Source organism: Pseudophryne corroboree, chromosome 3 (assembly GCF_028390025.1).
Source record: "Pseudophryne corroboree isolate aPseCor3 chromosome 3, aPseCor3.hap2, whole genome shotgun sequence".
NCBI classification, from domain to species: Eukaryota; Metazoa; Chordata; class Amphibia; order Anura; family Myobatrachidae; genus Pseudophryne; species Pseudophryne corroboree.
Genome location: NC_086446.1, coordinates 714122803 through 714142391, shown reverse-complemented (window position 1 = coordinate 714142391; position 19589 = coordinate 714122803). Strand labels below are relative to the sequence as shown.

At 46.3% G+C, this 19589-nt stretch overlaps 1 non-coding gene across 1 annotated transcript; it reads left to right on the top strand.

The window, feature by feature from the left end:
- Positions 1–16999: 16999 nt before the first annotated feature.
- On the top strand, positions 17000–17118 carry LOC134885379 (5S ribosomal RNA). The gene has a single exon (XR_010169494.1). It is a non-coding gene; the product is annotated as a 5S ribosomal RNA (ribosomal RNA).
- Positions 17119–19589: the final 2471 nt, after the last annotated feature.

Sequence of the window (19589 nt, the reverse complement as noted above, 5' to 3'; positions counted from 1 at the left end):
TGATCTCCAGGAAAACAGCATGCAGACGTAAGCAAATGTACTTTTGCTAACATGTGGAAATTAACCAGACATTTTACCTGGCAATGGGAATAAATGTGCACCCGGAGGTAACCACTGGCACAGACAGCTTTTGACAGGAGGGAGAGGGAAGATATAGAAATAGTCGTCTTAATGCTGTGGCGTGGAGGATTGGCTCCAGGCTCCTGCGACCACTGCAGAGACAGAACGTCTTTCACACAGCAGTTGCAGGTCAGTGGCTACCCCACCCAGACATGGGCACTTATCCTAAATCATAACCTGTAGAGACCCACACACAGCAACCGGCCAATTTGTGGCTTCTGCTCCTGGTCCAATTAAAAGCAAGAGATTCAGCAAAAAGTCCCTTTGCCACCCCCCTTCTAAAACAAAACACACAAAAAAACATACACATTACTGTTTCTCTTATGTCCTAGAGCAGAGGTTCTCAAACTCGGTCCTCGGGGGCCCACACAGTGAATGTTTTGCAGGTCTCCTCACAGAGTCGCAAGTGAAATAATTAGCTCCACCTGTGGACCTTTTAAAATGTGTCAGTGAGTAATTAATACACCTGTGCACCTGCTGGGTTACCTGCAAAACATGCACTGTGTGGACTCCCGAGGACCGAGTTTGAGAACCTCTGTCCTAGAGGATACTGGGGTTCCATTTAGTACCATGGGGTATAGATGGGTCCACTAGGAGCCATGGGCACTTTAAGAATTTGATAGTGTGGGCTGGCTCCGTCCTCTATGCCCCTCCAACCAGACTCAGTTTAGAAAATGTGCCTGGAGGAGCCGGGTATGCTTATGGAAGCTCCTGAAGAGTTTTCTGCATTCATTTGATATGTTTGTTATTTTCAGGCAGGGCTGGTTGGGACTTAGGGCGAGGAGAAGGAACGGCACAACCTCTTGAAGGGTTAATGGTTCCATTCCCCATTGACAGGACAATGAGCGCCTAAGGGAACTATTCGCCCCACCACGGCGAGCGTACATTCCCGCAGCATGCCGCCACCCATTAGAGAGCCAGAAGACAGAAGATTGGTGAGTACTAAGCCGGCGTCCCGGCTAGTGGGTCGCCGGCCATTATGGCGGCATGAGGGTGCGGAGATACACAGCTTCAAACCGGGGCGTAATGCGTCTCCAGACACAGTACACAGCTGCGTCTCAATACACTCTACACAGTACCCACACTGGCAAAAACAGCCTTAAAACGGTTTTCTCTCCATTTTAAGCAACAGATTACCTCAGCCAGTATAAAAAAAGCGGGAAGACCGCGCGCCATTGAAGGTGCAGGGCTTCACTATGAGAGGATCCAGCAGCTCACCAGCGCCATTTTCCATCTGCAGTGGACACAGACGCTGACTGACAGAGACGCACAGCTCCTCCAGTGTGACTCCAGATTGCCTCAGCGGTACCAGGGGGTCATAGCAGGGGGGGAGAGATTATTAGTGTACTAAGTCCCCTATCAGGGTTCTTAGTCTGCGACCCGGCTAAGCTTGGCATTAGCGATAAGGGCGCGGTGGGGCCTGGTTCCAAATTACTCTGTGTCTCCCTGAAGAGCTCTTTGTGGGTTAGTTGTGCTTAACCTTTTCCTGTGTGTGTGTGTATGCTGTCACATTTACATTATGTCAGGCAAAGAGTGTGTTTCTTGTACAGCGGAGTGTTCCTCTTCAACAGAGGGCTCACTACTGGGTAGTCAGGGCAGTGCACCTTCCCAGAATAGCGGGGCTGAACCAGAATGGGTTAATTACATTAAGGGAATGATCTCAAATATTTCTACAAAGCTATCCCGCAATGAGAAAGAGACGCAATACTTAAGACAGACTGTGGATGAGTTTATTAATAGAGACTCAGTCCCCAAACCAGCGTCTCAATCCCTTCCCATTTGTCCGCAAAAACGATCTCTGGCCCATATCCTGCAGTCTGACTCTGATGCTGATGGGTCAGACATGGAGGAGGGTGAGGTAGATTTGGAGGGGGAGGATGCTACTCTGTCACAGGGAATAGAGGCTTTTATAGAGGCTATCAGAGATGTTCTGCAAATTCCTGATAAGGTGTCAGAGGAGTGTGAGGAATCTTATTTTAATGTAAAAAAGAAGTCCTCCTTCCTGCGTCAAAGGAATTGAATACCCTGTTTGAAGAACCGTGGGTTAATCCTGATAAGAAATTTGAAATCCCTAAAACGTTGCTCTCATCATTTCCTTTTCCTCTGGAAGATAGGAAAAAATGGGAAAATCCACCGATCGTGGACGCACCTGTCTCTAGGGTGTCACGTAAAATAGTATTGCCTGTCCCTGGTGCAGCCTCCCTGAAAGATACGGCTGATCATAAAATTGAGACTACACTCAAATCATTGTACACAGCTGCTGGGGTGGCCAAGAGACCCACTATTGCATGTGCGTGGATCACAAAAGCCATTGCTAAATTGTCAGGTAACCTAATTAAGGGGTTAGATTCCTTGTCTAGGGGGGGTGTTGTTTTACTGCTGCAGCATATACAGGACTCTGCGAACTTTACAGTGGAAACCATAAAAGAGATTGGTTTGCTTAATGCACGCACCACCGCTATGGCAGTGTCAGCACTCAGGGCCTTGTGGCTACGCCAGTGGACTGCTGATGCATACTCCAGGAAAGGCGTGGAAGGCCTACCATTCACAGGAGAAGCCTTGTTTGGAGACGAACTAGACAAATGGATCTCCAAAGCTACTGCGGGTAAGTCTACGTATCTTCCATCCGCAGCTCCCCCAGCCAGGAAAGCTCATTCAGCTTCAAATTTACAGTTCTTTCGGACAGCCAAATTTAAGGGAAAATCCAGAGGTGCTTCTACGGCCTCCAGAGGCGCAAGAGGTAAATTACGCAAATCGGCAACTGCAGGTGTTCAGGAACAGAGCTCAGGCTCTGCTTCCTCAAAGCCTTCAGCATGATGGTGGACCACGAGGCCTGGAGGTCTGTCATGTGGGAGCACATCTACAATTCTTCAGTCACATCTGGTCAAGTTCATGCCGGGATCCCTGGGTATAGATCTTATTTCCCAGGGCTCAGATTGGAGTTCCAAGAGCTCCTACCTCACGGATTCTTCAAATCAGCCTTACAAGCTTCACAAGAGGCAAGTATAACTTTACAGCAGGCCATCCAAAAACTGGTACAGACTCAAGTCATTGTTCCAGTTTCACCTCATGTACACAACAAGGGGTACTATTCCAACTTGTTTGTAGTACCGAAACCGGACAGTTCGGTACGACCAATTCTGAACCTCAAGTCCTTGAACCCATTCTTAAGAGTATTCAAGTTCAAGATGGAGTCTCTGAGAGCGGTGATCTCAGGTCTGGAGGAAGGGGAATTCCTTGTGTCTCTGGATATCAAGGATGCGTACCTTCACTTTCCAATCTGGCCGCCTCACCAGGCTTATCTACGGTTTGCACTACAGGACTGTCACTACCAGTTCCAGGCCCTGCCATTTGGTCTCTCCACGGCACCGAAGGTGTTCACCAAAGTGATGGCAGAGATGATGTTTATACTTCGCAAGCAGGGAGTGAACATAATTCCATACCTGGACGATCTTCTGATAAAGGCGCCGTCCAAGGAGAGGTTGCTGGACAGCACTGGCCTCTCTACCAAACTCCTCCAGGATCACGGGTGGATTCTGAACCTTCCGAAATCTCACCTAGAGCCAACACGGAGGCTCCCATTCCTGGGAATGATACTGGACACGGAGTCGCAGTAAGTGTTCCTTCCATTGGAAAAGGCATTGGTAATCCAGTCGATGGTTCGGGATGTCCTGAAGCCAACCCGGATATCGGTGCATCTATGTATTTGCCTTCTGGGGAAAATGGTGGTCTCTTATGAGGTGCTTCAATACCAATACGGAAGGTTTCACGCAACACCATTCCAGCTCGATCTGTTGGACAAATGGTCCAGATTGCATCTTCACATGCACCAGAGGATTCGTCTGTCGCCAAAAGCCAGGATCTCCCTTCTGTGGTGGCTACAAACGTCTCACCTCATCGAGGGTCGCAGGTTCAGAATTCAGGACTGGATCCTGTTAACCACAGGATGCATACCTCCAAGGTTGGGGAGCAGTCACCCAGGAGGTGCAGTTTCAAGGAAGATGGACAAGTCAGGAAGTTGTCCTTCCAATCAACATTCTGGAACTAAGGGCCATTTACAACGCCCTTCTGCAGGTCTCTTATCTTCTTCAGGATCCGGCCATTCAAGTCCAGTCGGACAATGTAACGGCAGTGACGTACATAAACCGACAGGGTGGAACGAAAAGCAGAGCAGCAATGTCAGAGGTGTCAAGAATTCTCCTCTGGGCAGAAAAAAACGCTGTGGCGTTGTCAGCGGTCTTCATTACAGGAGTAGAAGACTGGGAAGCAGACTTCCTCAGCAGACACGGCCTGCACCCGGGGGAGTGGGGCCTTCACCCGTAAGTGTTCAGGTGCTTGACACATAGGTGGGGATATCCACAAATTGACATGATGGCTTCTCGTCTCAACATGAAGTTCAAGCGGTGTTGTTCCAGGTCGAGAGACCCACAGGCAATGGCAGTAGACCCTCTGATTACTCCATGGGTCTATCAGATGGTGTACATGTTTCCTCACTTCCTCTGATCCCAAGAATTCTAAAAAGAATAAAAAGGGAAAAGGTTCAATCAATCCTCATTGCTCCGGACTGGCCAAGAAGGGCCTGGTATGCTGACCTTCTGGAGATGCTCCTCGAAGATCCGTGGCCTCTACCTTTACACGAGGATCTTCTGCAACAGGGCCCGTTCGTCTATCATGACTTACCACGGCTACGTTTGACAGCATGGAAGTTGAACGGCTGATTCTAGCCAGATGAGGGATCCCTAACAAAGTTATTCCGACTATTATCCAAGCCAGAAAGGGGGTAACATCTAAACATTACCACCGTATTTGAGAGAACTTATTCTGCGGTGGAATTTCACCTGGGACGATTCCTGCTTTTTCTGCAAGCATGTGTGGATGTGGGTCTACGTCTGGGCTCCATAAAAGTCCAGATTTCGGCCTTGTCCATTTTCTTTCAAAAACAATTGGCTTCTCTCCCTGAGATCCAGACGTTTTTGAAAGATGTTCTGCGCATCCAACCTCCTTTTGTGCCTTCCACGGCACCTTGGGATCTCAGTTTGGTGGTGCAGTTCCTCCAATTGGACTGGTTTGAACCTTTACAGGACGTGGACGTAAAATATCTTACGTGGAAGACCGTCACACTGTTGGCCTTGGCTTCAGCAAGACGTGTGTCAGAGCTGGGGGAATTTGTCTCACAAGAGCCCCTATTTAATTTTCCATGAGGACAGAGCTGAACTCAGAACTCGTCAGCAATTTCTTCCGAAAGTGGTGTCTGCGTTTCACGTCAACCAACCTATTGTGGTTCCGGTTATCACCGACACTTCCGCTACTTCAAAGTCTTTGGATGTTGTGAGGGCTTTGAAGGTATACGTAAAGAGGACAGCTCATCACAGGAAATCCGACTCGCTGTTCTTTCTATATGATTCCAATAAAATTGGGTGTCCTGCTTCAAAGCAGACAATTGCATGCTTGATCAGGTTCACTATCCAGCATGCTTATTCCACGGCAGGTTTGCCGGTTCCAAAATCTGTACAGGCCCACCAGGAGAATGTAATGGTAGGGGCCCATGTTTAGGGGTGTGGCCAGCTGCCACAGAGGATTGGCTAACCATTAGAGAGTACACGGTCTGGGCCCCTTGATAAATATATACAGTAAATAGTGCTAGTGCATGTATGATAATGTATCAGATTAATAACAGCAATGCACTGTAGACTATACACCACAGCCCTGTGCAGTATAACATAACATAATGTATAATGTATAATTTAATGCACAGTCTGGAACCTGATCCCTAGAGGTGGAGGTGGGGCCCACAGGGAGGTTCCCCCTGTACCCCTGTGGGCCAGTCCAACCCTGCACCCGTTGGGAAACAAATGCAATTTGCATCTAAGATCCTGAGACCTAAGTACAGTAAGGACATGTTTGCTAAAAACTAGAGATGAGCGGGTTCGGTTTCTCTGAAACCGAACCCGCACGAACTTCATGTTTTTTTTACGGGTCCGAGCAGACTCGGATCCTCCCGCCTTGCTCGGTTAACCCGAGCGCGCCCGAACGTCATCATGACGCTGTCGGATTCTCGCGAGACTCGGATTCTATATAAGGAGCCGCGCGTCGCCGCCATTTTCACACGTGCATTGAGATTGATAGGGAGAGGACGTGGCTGGCGTCCTCTCCATTAGAAATTAGATTAGAAGAGAGAGAGAGATTGTGCAGAGTCAGACAGAGTTTACCACAGTGACCAGTGCAGTTGTTGTTAGTTAACTTTTATTTATTTTAATATAATATATCCGTTCTCTGCTATATCCGTTCTCTGCCTGAAAAAAAACGATACACAGCAGCAGCCAGTCACACAGTGTGACTCAGTCTGTGTGCACTCAGCTCAGCCCAGTGTGCTGCACATCAATGTATAAAAGGCAAAGCTTATAATAATTGTGGGGGAGACTGGGGAGCACTGCAGGTTGTTATAGCAGGAGCCCCCAGGAGTACATAATATTATATTAATTTAAAATTAAACAGTGCACACTTTTGCTGCAGGAGTGCCACTGCCAGTGTGACTAGTGGTGACCAGTGCCTGACCACCAGTATAGTAGTATATTGTTGTATGTATTGTATACTATCTCTTTATCAACCAGTCTATATTAGCAGCAGACACAGTACAGTGCGGTAGTTCACGGCTGTGGCTACCTCTGTGTCGGCAGTCGGAACTCGGCAGGCAGTCCGTCCATCCATAATTGTATTACAATATATACCACCTAACCGTGGTATTTTTTTTTCTTTCTTTATACCGTCGTCATAGTGTCATACTAGTTGTTACGAGTATACTACTATCTCTTTATCAACCAGTGTACAGTGCGGTAGTTCACGGCTGTGGCTACCTCTGTGTCGGCAGTCGGCAGGCAGTCCGTCCATCCATAATTGTATTATTATTATAATATATACCACCTAACCGTGGTTTTTTTTTCATTCTTTATACCGTCATAGTGTCATACTAGTTGTTACGAGTATACTACTATCTCTTTATCAACCAGTGTACAGTGCGGTAGTTCACGGCTGTGGCTACCTCTGTGTCGGCAGTCGGCAGGCAGTCCGTCCATCCATAATTGTATTATTATTATAATATATACCACCTAACCGTGGTTTTTTTTTCATTCTTTATACCGTCGTCATAGTGTCATACTAGTTGTTACGAGTATACTACTATCTCTTTATCAACCAGTGTACAGTGCGGTAGTTCACGGCTGTGGCTACCTCTGTGTCGGCAGTCGGCAGGCAGTCCGTCCATCCATAATTGTATTATTATTATAATATATACCACCTAACCGTGGTTTTTTTTTCATTCTTTATACCGTCGTCATAGTGTCATACTAGTTGTTACGAGTATACTACTATCTCTTTATCAACCAGTGTACAGTGCGGTAGTTCACGGCTGTGGCTACCTCTGTGTCGGCAGTCGGCAGGCAGTCCGTCCATCCATAATTGTATTATTATTATAATATATACCACCTAACCGTGGTTTTTTTTTCATTCTTTATACCGTCGTCATAGTGTCATACTAGTTGTTACGAGTATACTACTATCTCTTTATCAACCAGTGTACAGTGCGGTAGTTCACGGCTGTGGCTACCTCTGTGTCGGCAGTCGGCAGGCAGTCCGTCCATCCATAATTGTATTATTATTATAATATATACCACCTAACCGTGGTATTTTTTTTTTCTTTCTTTATACCGTCGTCATAGTGTCATACTAGTTGTTACGAGTATACTACTATCTCTTTATCAACCAGTGTACAGTGCAGTAGTTCACGGCTGTGGCTACCTCTGTGTCGGCAGTCGGCAGGCAGTCCGTCCATCCATAATTGTATTATTATTATAATATATACCACCTAACTGTGGTATTTTTTTTTCTTTCTTTATACCGTCGTCATAGTGTCATACTAGTTGTTACGAGTATACTACTATCTCTTTATCAACCAGTGTACAGTGCGGTAGTTCACGGCTGTGGCTACCTCTGTGTCGGCAGTCGGCAGGCAGTCCGTCCATCCATAATTGTATTATTATTATAATATATACCACCTAACTGTGGTATTTTTTTTTCTTTCTTTATACCGTCGTCATAGTGTCATACTAGTTGTTACGAGTATACTACTATCTCTTTATCAACCAGTGTACAGTGCGGTAGTTCACGGCTGTGGCTACCTCTGTGTCGGCAGTCGGCAGGCAGTCCGTCCATCCATAATTGTATTATTATTATAATATATACCACCTAACCGTGGTTTTTTTTTCATTCTTTATACCGTCGTCATAGTGTCATACTAGTTGTTACGAGTATACTACTATCTCTTTATCAACCAGTGTACAGTGCGGTAGTTCACGGCTGTGGCTACCTCTGTGTCGGCACTCGGCAGGCAGTCCGTCCATCCATAATTGTATTATTATTATAATATATACCACCTAACCGTGGTTTTTTTTTCATTCTTTATACCGTCGTCATAGTGTCATACTAGTTGTTACGAGTATACTACTATCTCTTTATCAACCAGTGTACAGTGCGGTAGTTCACGGCTGTGGCTACCTCTGTGTCGGCAGTCGGCAGGCAGTCCGTCCATCCATAATTGTATTATTATTATAATATATACCACCTAACTGTGGTATTTTTTTTTCTTTCTTTATACCGTCGTCATAGTGTCATACTAGTTGTTACGAGTATACTACTATCTCTTTATCAACCAGTGTACAGTGCGGTAGTTCACGGCTGTGGCTACCTCTGTGTCGGCAGTCGGCAGGCAGTCCGTCCATCCATAATTGTATTATTATTATAATATATACCACCTAACTGTGGTATTTTTTTTTCTTTCTTTATACCGTCGTCATAGTGTCATACTAGTTGTTACGAGTATACTACTATCTCTTTATCAACCAGTGTACAGTGCGGTAGTTCACGGCTGTGGCTACCTCTGTGTCGGCAGTCGGCAGGCAGTCCGTCCATCCATAATTGTATTATTATTATAATATATACCACCTAACCGTGGTTTTTTTTTCATTCTTTATACCGTCGTCATAGTGTCATACTAGTTGTTACGAGTATACTACTATCTCTTTATCAACCAGTGTACAGTGCGGTAGTTCACGGCTGTGGCTACCTCTGTGTCGGCAGTCGGCAGGCAGTCCGTCCATCCATAATTGTATTATTATTATAATATATACCACCTAACTGTGGTATTTTTTTTTCTTTCTTTATACCGTCGTCATAGTGTCATACTAGTTGTTACGAGTATACTACTATCTCTTTATCAACCAGTGTACAGTGCGGTAGTTCACGGCTGTGGCTACCTCTGTGTCGGCAGTCGGCAGGCAGTCCGTCCATCCATAATTGTATTATTATTATAATATATACCACCTAACCGTGGTTTTTTTTTCATTCTTTATACCGTCGTCATAGTGTCATACTAGTTGTTACGAGTATACTACTATCTCTTTATCAACCAGTGTACAGTGCGGTAGTTCACGGCTGTGGCTACCTCTGTGTCGGCACTCGGCAGGCAGTCCGTCCATCCATAATTGTATTATTATTATAATATATACCACCTAACCGTGGTTTTTTTTTCATTCTTTATACCGTCGTCATAGTGTCATACTAGTTGTTACGAGTATACTACTATCTCTTTATCAACCAGTGTACAGTGCGGTAGTTCACGGCTGTGGCTACCTCTGTGTCGGCAGTCGGCAGGCAGTCCGTCCATCCATAATTGTATTATTATTATAATATATACCACCTAACTGTGGTATTTTTTTTTCTTTCTTTATACCGTCGTCATAGTGTCATACTAGTTGTTACGAGTATACTACTATCTCTTTATCAACCAGTGTACAGTGCGGTAGTTCACGGCTGTGGCTACCTCTGTGTCGGCAGTCGGCAGGCAGTCCGTCCATCCATAATTGTATTATTATTATAATATATACCACCTAACCGTGGTTTTTTTATACCACCTAACCGTGGCAGTCCGTCCATAATTGTATACTAGTATCCAATCCATCCATCTCCATTGTTTACCTGAGGTGCCTTTTAGTTCTGCCTATAAAATATGGAGAACAAAAAAGTTGAGGTTCCAAAATTAGGGAAAGATCAAGATCCACTTCCACCTCGTGCTGAAGCTGCTGCCACTAGTCATGGCCGAGACGATGAAATGCCAGCAACGTCGTCTGCCAAGGCCGATGCCCAATGTCATAGTACAGAGCATGTCAAATCCAAAACACCAAATATCAGAAAAAAAAGGACTCCAAAACCTAAAATAAAATTGTCGGAGGAGAAGCGTAAACTTGCCAATATGCCATTTACCACACGGAGTGGCAAGGAACGGCTGAGGCCCTGGCCTATGTTCATGGCTAGTGGTTCAGCTTCACATGAGGATGGAAGCACTCAGCCTCTCGCTAGAAAACTGAAAAGACTCAAGCTGGCAAAAGCACCGCAAAGAACTGTGCGTTCTTTGAAATCCCAAATCCACAAGGAGAGTCCAATTGTGTCGTTTGCGATGCCTGACCTTCCCAACACTGGACGTGAAGAGCATGCGCCTTCCACTATTTGCATGCCCCCTGCAAGTGCTGGAAGGAGCACCCGCAGTCCAGTTCCTGATAGTCAGATTGAAGATGTCAGTGTTGAAGTACACCAGGATGAGGAGGATATGGGTGTTGCTGGCGCTGGGGAGGAAATTGACCAGGAGGATTCTGATGGTGAGGTGGTTTGTTTAAGTCAGGCACCCGGGGAGACACCTGTTGTCCGTGGGAGGAATATGGCCGTTGACATGCCAGGTGAAAATACCAAAAAAATCAGCTCTTCGGTGTGGAGGTATTTCACCAGAAATGCGGACAACAGGTGTCAAGCCGTGTGTTCCCTTTGTCAAGCTGTAATAAGTAGGGGTAAGGACGTTAACCACCTCGGAACATCCTCCCTTATACGTCACCTGCAGCGCATTCATAATAAGTCAGTGACAAGTTCAAAAACTTTGGGTGACAGCGGAAGCAGTCCACTGACCAGTAAATCCCTTCCTCTTGTAACCAAGCTCACGCAAACCACCCCACCAACTCCCTCAGTGTCAATTTCCTCCTTCCCCAGGAATGCCAATAGTCCTGCAGGCCATGTCACTGGCAAGTCTGACGAGTCCTCTCCTGCCTGTGATTCCTCCGATGCATCCTTGCGTGTAACGCCTACTGCTGCTGGCGCTGCTGTTGTTGCCGCTGGGAGTCGATGGTCATCCCAGAGGGGAAGTCGTAAGCCCACTTGTACTACTTCCAGTAAGCAATTGACTGTTCAACAGTCCTTTGCGAGGAAGATGAAATATCACAGCAGTCATCCTACTGCAAAGCGGATAACTGAGTCCTTGACAACTATGTTGGTGTTAGACGTGCGTCCGGTATCCGCCGTTAGTTCACAGGGAACTAGACAATTTATTGAGGCAGTGTGCCCCCGTTACCAAATACCATCTAGGTTCCACTTCTCTAGGCAGGCGATACCGAGAATGTACACGGACGTCAGAAAAAGACTCACCAGTGTCCTAAAAAATGCAGTTGTACCCAATGTCCACTTAACCACGGACATGTGGACAAGTGGAGCAGGGCAGGGTCAGGACTATATGACTGTGACAGCCCACTGGGTAGATGTATGGACTCCCGCCGCAAGAACAGCAGCGGCGGCACCAGTAGCAGCATCTCGCAAACGCCAACTCTTTCCTAGGCAGGCTACGCTTTGTATCACCGCTTTCCAGAATACGCACACAGCTGAAAACCTCTTACGGCAACTGAGGAAGATCATCGCGGAATGGCTTACCCCAATTGGACTCTCCTGTGGATTTGTGGCATCGGACAACGCCAGCAATATTGTGTGTGCATTAAATATGGGCAAATTCCAGCACGTCCCATGTTTTGCACATACCTTGAATTTGGTGGTGCAGAATTTTTTAAAAAACGACAGGGGCGTGCAAGAGATGCTGTCGGTGGCCAGAAAAATTGCGGGACACTTTCGGCGTACAGGCACCACGTACAGAAGACTGGAGCACCACCAAAAACTACTGAACCTGCCCTGCCATCATCTGAAGCAAGAAGTGGTAACGAGGTGGAATTCAACCCTCTATATGCTTCAGAGGTTGGAGGAGCAGCAAAAGGCCATTCAAGCCTATACAATTGAGCACGATATAGGAGATGGAATGCACCTGTCTCAAGTGCAGTGGAGAATGATTTCAACGTTGTGCAAGGTTCTGATGCCCTTTGAACTTGCCACACGTGAAGTCAGTTCAGACACTGCCAGCCTGAGTCAGGTCATTCCCCTCATCAGGCTTTTGCAGAAGAAGCTGGAGGCATTGAAGAAGGAGCTAACACGGAGCGATTCCGCTAGGCATGTGGGACTTGTGGATGCAGCCCTTAATTCGCTTAACAAGGATTCACGGGTGGTCAATCTGTTGAAATCAGAGCACTACATTTTGGCCACCGTGCTCGATCCTAGATTTAAAGCCTACCTTGGATCTCTCTTTCCGGCAGACACAGGTCTGCTGGGGTTGAAAGACCTGCTGGTGACAAAATTGTCAAGTCAAGCGGAACGCGACCTGTCAACATCTCCTCCTTCACATTCTCCCGCAACTGGGGGTGCGAGGAAAAGGCTCAGAATTCCGAGCCCACCCGCTGGCGGTGATGCAGGGCAGTCTGGAGCGACTGCTGATGCTGACATCTGGTCCGGACTGAAGGACCTGACAACGATTACGGACATGTCGTCTACTGTCACTGCATATGATTCTCTCAACATTGATAGAATGGTGGAGGATTATATGAGTGACCGCATCCAAGTAGGCACGTCACACAGTCCGTACTTATACTGGCAGGAAAAAGAGGCAATTTGGAGGCCCTTGCACAAACTGGCTTTATTCTACCTAAGTTGCCCTCCCACAAGTGTGTACTCCGAAAGAGTGTTTAGTGCCGCCGCTCACCTTGTCAGCAATCGGCGTACGAGGTTACATCCAGAAAATGTGGAGAAGATGATGTTCATTAAAATGAATTATAATCAATTCCTCCGCGGAGACATTGACCAGCAGCAATTGCCTCCACAAAGTACACAGGGAGCTGAGATGGTGGATTCCAGTGGGGACGAATTGATAATCTGTGAGGAGGGGGATGTACACGGTGATATATCGGAGGGTGAAGATGAGGTGGACATCTTGCCTCTGTAGAGCCAGTTTGTGCAAGGAGAGATTAATTGCTTCTTTTTTGGGGGGGGTCCAAACCAACCCGTCATATCAGTCACAGTCGTGTGGCAGACCCTGTCACTGAAATGATGGGTTGGTTAAAGTGTGCATGTCCTGTTTTGTTTATACAACATAAGGGTGGGTGGGAGGGCCCAAGGATAATTCCATCTTGCACCTCTTTTTTCTTTTCTTTTTCTTTGCATCATGTGCTGATTGGGGAGGGTTTTTTGGAAGGGACATCCTGCGTGACACTGCAGTGCCACTCCTAGATGGGCCCGGTGTTTGTGTCGGCCACTAGGGTCGCTTATCTTACTCACACAGCGACCTCGGTGCAAATTTTAGGACTAAAAATAATATTGTGAGGTGTGATGTGTTCAGAATAGGCTGAAAATGAGTGTAAATTATGTTTTTTGAGGTTAATAATACTTTGGGATCAAAATTACCCCCAAATTCTATGATTTAAGCTGTTTTTTAGGGTTTTTTGAAAAAAACACCCGAATCCAAAACACACCCGAATCCGACAAAAAAAATTCGGTGAGGTTTTGCCAAAACGCGGTCGAACCCAAAACACGGCCGCGGAACCGAACCCAAAACCAAAACACAAAACCCGAAAAATTTCAGGCGCTCATCTCTACTAAAAACATATCCCATGTTCAGGGCCGCTGAAAGTGGCCACGGGTTTGATTACTGAGCGGGGCCTGGCCAAATCAGGGGATCTGCTGACGGCGGTTGCACTGGGGGCGCCAGCAGCCACACAGCCCCCCTCAGCAGTGGTGCAAAGGGGGTGAATGTCCCCCCTAGCAGCTGAACGAGCCAGGCGACTCCCACAAGCCTGGACCCGGGTAATTAGTACCCACTCCATACCCACTTTTGGCGTCCCTGTGCATTGTGACCACTAGAAAGAAACATATGCACCAGTCTGGACAGGGTCGGACTGGCCCACAGGGGTACAGGGGAAACCACTGGTGGGCCCCACTGACTGGGGGCCCTCCTCCTCTAGGGATTAGGTTCCAGGCTGTGTTCTTGCATTATACATTATACATATGTTACATTATACTGCACAAGACTATGATGTATTCTCTACAGTGCATTGCCAATATTTATCTGGTACATTATAATGCAAGCACAAGCACTAGCAGTGTTTTGTCAAGGGGCTCAGCCCATGCACTCACTAATGGTTAGGAAAACCAATGTAGTAGCTAGCCACACCCCCTCTGGAGACTGACCAGACCCCTAAACATGGGCCCCTACCATGGCATTCCCCAGTGGGCCCTTCATGCCCCAGTCCGACACTGAGTCTGGACGAGGATCACTTGCAGGTGCTCCACCCCTGGTGCAAAGTATCAACTGTTGGTGATGACTATTTGGGAACGCTTCTGATTGGCTGAATGCACATGAATCCCTCCCACTTATGATAATACTTTAGTAACATGGCTGCTGCCGCCATCCATTCATATTATTACTGTGATATTTACAAGCAGTCTACAGCTATAAAGCATACAGTATTTCTATTGATCTTTTAAAGGAAAAGGCAACGGGCATGTGTATTGATTTTAGTTTATTCAATACTTTCATCTTGAGTTTGCGTCTCTTCCTGAATTCTTATTACATGGTAAATGTATTTAACTTAGTTGGATATCAATAACTGATCAGACAGTATATTGTTTAAGATGTGTTTGCTGTACATTGAGCATGTACTACTGCCTCTGTCAAGCTATATATCCTGGCATAAACCAGGCTCATATACTATAATACTGTCTGGGCCACCAAGACATCCAGTTTAACCAGCTGCTAGTCAGGGGTCGTGGGTGGCTGTGTCTTCTTGGAACAAGCCTAAGAAGATTGTTTTACACAATCCAAAAGGGGAGGGGTCTCCTCTGCTACACTGGATGGCCAATAAGGTCAAGCACGCTATTTCCGAACTGACTACATTAAATGATCTTGTGAACAACCTGCTCCAGTATGTACAGTGTCTACATACGCTGGACTTCCCATGAAAATTCACATCTGTACAGTATTATTTCAAATTGGGAAAAGAAAAATCAAACATATTGTATACAGTACACTAATTATGGCTAACACATAAATTACTACACTACACTGAGAACTGCTGGACAGAACCATGGGAGTCATTCCGAGTTGATCGTAGCTGTGCTAAATTTAGCACAGCTACGATCATCTTCCCTGACATGCGGGGGGACGCCCAGCACAGGGCTAGTCCGTCCCGCATGTCAGTCCGGCCCCCCCTCGCAGAAGTGCAAAGGCATCGCACAGCGGCGATGCCTTTGCACTTCAAGGGTAGCTCCCGACCAGCGCAGCTTTAGCGTGCTGGCCAGGAGCTACTCATCGCTCCCCGGCCCGCTGCGGCTGCGTGTGATGTCACGCAGCCACTGCAGCCCGCCCCCCATTCGGTCAAGCCTCGCCTACGTTGGCCTGACCGCACCCACGAAACGGCAGGCAAACTACGCCGTTCCGCCCCCTCCCGCCCAGCGATCGCCTCTGCCTGTCAATCAGGCAGAGGCGATCACATCCCTGCTACGGCCTTCGGCCGCCTGGCATGCGCCGGCGCACTACGGCGTCGGCGCATGCGCAGTAGGGACCCGTTCGCTCTGCTGCATTAAAAATCAGCGAGCGAACGGGTCAGAATGACCCCCTATATCAGTATTACACAATGTAACTGGGATGAGTATCATCTGAGTACAGTACTAACAGAACTGGACAATGGATTGGATGGATGCATTTCTCAGAGGAAACAGAGGGGGTCATTCCGAGTTGATTGCTCGCTGACAATTTTCGCAGCGCAGCGATCAGGTAAAAAAACGGCATTTATGCGCATGCATATGCCCCGCAATGCGCACGCGCGTCGTACGGGTACAAAGCCCTTTGTGGTTGAGCTCCAGTTCTAGCAAAGTTTTTCTTCGCACTGACGGCCGCAAGAAGACTGACAGGAAAGGGGCGTTTCTGGGTGTCAGCTGACCGTTTTCAGGGAGTGTTTGCAAAAACGCAGGTGTGTCTGAATAAACGCAGGCGTGGCTGGGCGTTCGCTGGGCGGGTGTATGACGTCAAATCCGGACACGAATAGGCTGAAGTGATCGAAAGCGCTGAGTAGGTTCCTAAATTGCCCTAAGACCTTCTTTTCTTTCCCCTACCAAATGCATATATCTTTAGCATTTTTTCATGTGTAGCAGGACCTTGTACCACCTGGTTTTAAGCCTACTTCTTTGTAATTTATGCATGCTAATTATCAGCACTATATCAATGGCTATTTCGCTACCTAGGCACTTCTTAATTATTATTATGTAGCGCTATTCAGGCTCTTTTTCTCAATTAACAATATTTAGGTTATTTCTGACTCAGCATATTAGCCTGTTACACATTGACTGTTTGTGATCACACCACTTTACCCTCAACCCTTCATATTTCAATAGGTGAGACTAACCTACCTCTCTCATCCACTGTCCGCTATAACATATAAGACAGTGGACAGCAGAAGGTGGGGTCCCCTCCCTATTCTCTACCTATTATTTCTATACAATTCTGTACCCTCTCATCCAGATGTGAGACCACTCTCTGCAATGCCTACAGTAACAGAGAACCTGCGCTACTAACTGGACAGCAGAAGTACCCTTGTTGCTCATCCTTTATTACACTCTCTCATTTGTGTCTCAGTGTTGCAATTACTGCCATATTTCAGCGGAAACGCCCAATCTCATCCGATCTTGGAAGCTAAGCGTTGACAAGCCTGATTAGTACCCAGTTGGGTGACCACTTGGGAATATCAGGTGCAGTAAAAATTCAACCTATGATCACAAACAGCAGAAGTGTTAGAGCAACTTCCTCACTTTCAAAGTCTGTATCTAATTTTTTGATTACCCTCCTGACAATCGTTGATTATAAGTTATTCTCTTTTGGCAATTTTTGTTTCTTCACTAATGTCGTTTGGTATCAAATTTTTACAAACGTCCTTTTACATTAGGATCTTTTTTGTAGCAAACAGAGTTTCCACCAAGGGGACTACCATCAGTTAATTGGTATTCCAATTATGAATTATATTACAATTACACTTTTTTCTATGCCTTTCCTCTAGACCACATAGGTCAATAGATCTCTAACAACCTATTATTATTACCACAGTGATTTCACTCTAATGTTATTTATTTATTTATTTATTTGTACTCCTTATCTTGATCGACTTAGGCATATAATTGTTTTTTGATAAATTTTTCACCTTAGGTGCTCTTAATTTTTCATCAGGTTTATCCTGATTTTTGTTAATAATTTCTGCTAATCAATTTTGATTCATAACGAATCCATTATTTACCTTATTGTTATACTTTATATATTTCAACTAATATTTCTGTGTAGATTGTTACCATTATATGTATACTCTGTGTATTTGAACATTTTTTTGTATCAAACTATCTCCCCCCTTTTTTTATGTGATACTAAATTAAAAGTCAAGTTTTAATAAATTCATAATTTTCAAAGTGTGCCCCAACACAGAGTCTTTCTTTTTTCTCTTCGCCTATCCAATTATTTCTGACTCTGGGAGCACCACCAATCTACCATAATTATTAGATACCTTCTTTAAGGATCTCTAAGCTTAATTTTGTTGGTCTTTTGAACAGTTTTCTACAATTTTTGTATAAATCTATGTTCATCGCTATAATAATCTTCCTGTGCGGAACCAAACCAAACCTTCCTGTTAACCTAGGTTAAGAGCTACTCAGAAACTGCACAAACTGTTTTTGCAGAGCTCGGCTGCACATGCGTTCGCACTTCTGCTAAGCTAAAATACACTCCCCAGTGGGCGCTTGCATAACTTTTGCACGGCTGCTAAAACTAGCTAGCGAGCGATCAACTCGGAATGCCCCCAGAATGTACAGATATAATTAGCAGATGACATAATGGAGTGGGGGATTGATCCATGGAATTCATCAGATTGCCAGTTAATGAGATCTGGAAGAAATCTATTGCCCTTTGTAAATATAAACTAGCAATTGGCACCCTGGCAGCTGTTTCTCCATCCTTTTGTGAGTGGCAGAATTAGGATTTAAGAAACAGAGAACATGATGGATCTGTGAATTGATCGGTAATTCATGTTTGCACCAGTACTGTATGGGGGGGTGTCACACTGCTGCTCTAACACCACTAGCGTTCATAGCATGGCAATCAGGGCTGACTCCAGGCCTACTAGCACCCTGAGCAAGAAAAGTTTGAAGCCCCCCATCCCATGCGCGCGCTACTGGAAACGTGGGCGTGGCCTTGCATCTTTATATTATCAAACTATAATTAAATATATTTTCACACTCCCTATACACACACAGTTAGCAGCCTTACACATAATGGCCCTCATTCCGAGTTGTTCGCTCGCAAGGCGAATGTAGCAGAGTTACACACGCTAAGCCGCCGCCTACTGGGAGTGAATCTTAGCTTCTTAAAATTGCAACCGACGTACGCGCAATATTGCGATTACAAACGAGTTAGCAGTTTCAGAGTAGCTCCAGACTTACTCTGCCTGTGCGATCAGTTCAGTGCTTGTCGTTCCTGGTTGACGTCACAAACACACCCAGCGTTCGCCCAGGCACTCCCACCGTTTCCCCGGCCACTCCTGCGTTTTTTCCGGAAACGGTAGCGTTTTCAGCCACACGCCCCTGAAACGCCGTGTATCCGCCCAGTAACACCCATTTCCTGTCAATCACATTACGATCGCCGGAGCGAAGAAAAAGCCGTGAGTAAAAATACTTTCTTCATAGTAAAGTTACTTGGCGCAGTCGCAGTGCGAACATTGCGCATGCGTACTAAGCGGATTTTCACTGCGATGCGATGAAAAATACCGAGCGAACAACTCGGAATGAGGGCCCATGTCTCCAGTATAGTGCCAGATACACATGATATGCCCCCCAGCAGTGCCAGATACACATGATATGCCCCCCAGCAGTGCCAGATACACATGATATGCCCCCCAGCAGTGCCAGATACACATTATATGCCCCCCAGCAGTGCCAGATACACATGATATTCCCCCCAGTAGTGCCAGATACACATTATATGCCCCCGAGCAGTGCCAGATACACATGATGTGCCCCCAGTAGTGCCAGATACACATTATATGCCCCCCAGCAGTGCCAGATACACATGATATGCCCCCCAGCAGTGCCAGATACACATGATATGCCCCCCAGCAGTGCCAGATACACATGATATGCCCCCCAGCAGTGCCAGATACACATGATATTCCCCCCAGTAGTGCCAGATACACATT